General features: G+C 34.2%; 1 non-coding gene across 1 annotated transcript; it reads left to right on the plus strand.

Annotated features, from left to right (window-relative positions):
- The first annotated feature begins 3,274 nt into the window (after positions 1 to 3,274).
- Positions 3,275 to 3,381, plus strand: LOC121206782 (small nucleolar RNA R71). Its single transcript, XR_005901954.1, has one exon. It is a non-coding gene; the product is annotated as a small nucleolar RNA R71 (small nucleolar RNA).
- Positions 3,382 to 3,654: the final 273 nt, after the last annotated feature.

The raw sequence follows: 3,654 nt of genomic DNA on the forward strand, positions 1-3,654 counted from the left end.
CTTTCACTATAGCAAGTATCTCCTAATTTACTTAGTTCATCTTTTAATTTTCTTTATTTTTTTTCATCTGGCCTTATACATACTCAAATACATACATATCCATTTATAATGCTTTTTTTTACTAGGGGATTCAGCTCGTCATATGATTTTTTGACTCGACAATCACAATGGAGCATACACTAAATTGTTGAATACTCAATCATGTCACGATTTGAATACTCACTTATAAAGCTAAGGTTTTTGACCAATAAGATGGATGGAGCAGACAACTACCCTTTCAGTTACTTAGCCTATTACTATAGTGGAGTGCCCCTAAGTTTTTTTCTTTATTACACACTCTTACTTGGACTTGCCTTTCTAGTCAACAACATGATGGAGCAAACAAAGTGGTGCTGACTTACTTGGGAATTCTAAGCATTGGAGTATTTGATTGCATTTTGTAGATTTTTTTCCTTGAAATTTCTTAAACATTGCCACTTTATTCGTTATTGAGTATTGCCATTGTACTGAATTTAGCCTCAAGAATTTCTAAGTTTATTAAAAGAAACTTACTATAGATCAATTGTAATTGGAATTAGGACATCCTAATTTTAAGGGTCAATTTGCAAGCAAACTATCCTAAGCAAACGTCAACTAATCCATTGTCACAACTTTCTAAGTTTATAGAAGAATTAAGTTTCTCATTATCACAGTCTAAAAAATTCCTTGGCAATATCGTGTGCCATGGCAAAATGAATTGCAAATGAACAAAAATACTAAAACACAAATGCTCAACTAAATATCTAATGGAGTCTAGATGCATAATACATTACCTTCAAACGTAAGAGTTGCATTATCTTCAATGTATGTACAAATATGAATCATGAATGCAAGGACATATATATGTACATAATGAGATGTAATAAAGGTAGAAAAACTTCCCGAGCTTGGAACTTAATGGTAGTACTTTAATTGCGACGAGTGGTCTTTCGTGGACTTATCTTATAATGCATCAGCCTTTTAAGTAAATTGAGTGGTACGTCCTCCTTTTCATTATCAAATTTGGTGTGTTCATCAATAATCTGATCGATCTCATAATCATGTTCAATCATTGGTTCAATAGAAGGAGATGGAACAACCATAATGCTGTCCACTAGTGGTGCAACTGATGGATTTGCTTTCTCTTCGTCCTCACGGTCAGTCTCAATGTTGATAGACTCTATTTTCTTTGATTCTTCCTCCGGTCCCTTAGGCGCATTCTTTTCATTGACAAGATTCGTCTCAATAGGCTTTGCACTACCAATCCCATCTTCTTATGCAGTTTATTAAACAAAGGAAATGAAATAACTAAAAGAAATTTAAATAAAAAAATGAAACAAAAATAAAAAGAATTTTCAAGATGTTAAAGTTAAACATCTCAAAGATCAATGGATTGTTTGTCTCACTCTACATGAGCACCCTAGTAGTGCTTCAAGCCTTGCCTATGAACTTTAAATGTGTCTCATATTTTCATGTCCTTGACATCAACAACTCCATGCTGATATACATGAGCTACCAAGCATTGTTCATTAAAATTGAAAGGTCTATTTTACTCCAACAAAGTGCACAAGGGTCTCTAGTCAAATGAATCTTCATCACTATCAGAATTGCTGTTGCAAAATCTTGTGAAATCTTCCTCCACTACTGTTTCTATCAAGTTAATGGCTCAGCATTCTTCATTTTCATCTACATATTTTAAAACATCGAATACATTAAAAGTAACCTACTGATCATTTACTCCCATAGTTAGTTAGCCTTTCTATAGATCAATTAAAGTTCTTCCTATAGCAAGAAAAGGTCTTCTAAGAGTAATCAATACATCTTTCTTAGCTTCACATTCTGAAATAATGAAATCGACTGGAAAAATAAACTTATCTACTCTTACCAGCACATATTCAATTTTAACTTCCAAATGTGCGTAAGATAGATCAGCTAGTTGCAGCGTGACTGTTGTGGGTCTTACCTTCCCAATTCCTAGCTTGTTGAAAATAGGCAGAGGTATTAGATTTATACTCGCTCTTAAATCACATAATGCCTTACCAACATAATGTTTTCCAATGAAACACGAGATAGTGAAACTCCTTGGGTCCTTCAACTTTAGAGGTAGTTTGTTCATTAACATTGCTGTGCACCCTTCAGTGAGAGCAACAATATCAAATTCTCACAATCTGTGCTTCTTTAATAGTATATCCTTCATAAATTTCATATAATTGGGCATTTGCTCCAAAGCTTCAACCAGTGGTATGTTGATATGGAGTTGCTTCAATACCTCCAAAAATCTTTTAAACTAAATATCCTACTTGGAATTGTAAAATCGCTAGGGAAAAGGTAGAGGTGATCATCCTTCAGGTTGTTGATATTGTTTTTCTATGACATTTATGTTGACAACCTGATCTGATTTTCCCACAACATTTTGCTGCTTACCCTTTTTAAGTTTAGTTTGTTTGGTTGTTATTCGAGTTACCCTCTCCTTCCATGGCATCGTGAACAACGTCACTCAATTGATTCCCACTTCTAAGAATAATGGTCTTGCAGTGCTCCTTACTTTGTGTTCTCGAATTCTCGGTACCACTTGGTAATGCTCTTTGCGGTCTTGAATTCAAAACATTTTCTATCTGTACCATTTGATTCTTAAGAGGTCGAAGAGAACCAACTTGACTTTGGATTACAGCATTCCTTTAACAAAGCTTCAACAAAAGTAGAAGATGATGCTTGACCATATTGAACATTTTTCCATGGATAGGTTGAATGTAACAAAGTAGTGCATTGTTGGCATTCTATCTTACGGCATTGCTAAAATTCCCTACTCTTTGATTACTCCAACTAAAATTTAGATACCACTTCCACCTTAGATTGTAGGTGTTAGAATAGGGGTTATTATTCCTGTTAAAATTACCGGTGTAATATACTGACTCAGGGTTTGATGGGCATTCGTCAAACACATGATTTTCACTGCAATAAGCACATAATAGCTCGATTGCTTTCATCTCTTGAACTGCAGTTGGTATCTTTATTGTCTTGATCATATTAGTTAAAGATGATACCTAGGCTGTCAATGAAGTGATTACATTAAGTTCCTTGGTACCAGCAACTTTCTTGCCTGTCCCAACTCTTGTGGTTGGATATTGATAATCATTATTGGCAATATTTTCCAAAATCTCATATGCTTCATTATAAGATTTATCCAACAAATTTATCCAAAATCTCATGTGCATTCAACCCATTATAGAATATTTCCATCTGAGTCTAGTGCTAGAATCCATGCATCAGACATTTTTGAATTAATTCTTTAAATTGTTCTCAAGATTCATATAATGTTTCATCCGTTAATTGCCAAAAAGATGTGATGTCATTCCTAAGCTTGGCATTCATGTTTGGTGGATTATACTGTAGAAAAAGTCATGAATGCAATCTTGGATCTTCAGTGGGCAGTCCATTAAACTATCCTACTGTTTGTAACATTTGAAACATTACTTGTTTCAACTCAAATTGTTGAGCTTGTATTTAAGGCCTGACTATCCCTGGATTCAAATAATCCAAAATTGGAACAACAAGCTCTAGCCATTTAGATTATTATTGAGACTAAGACCATTTGTATTATCGTTGAGACTGGGATCATTCCTATTTCTAGCCATT

The sequence above is a fragment of the Gossypium hirsutum genome, chromosome A09, assembly GCF_007990345.1.
Source record: "Gossypium hirsutum isolate 1008001.06 chromosome A09, Gossypium_hirsutum_v2.1, whole genome shotgun sequence".
In the NCBI taxonomy this organism is placed as follows: domain Eukaryota; kingdom Viridiplantae; phylum Streptophyta; class Magnoliopsida; order Malvales; family Malvaceae; genus Gossypium; species Gossypium hirsutum.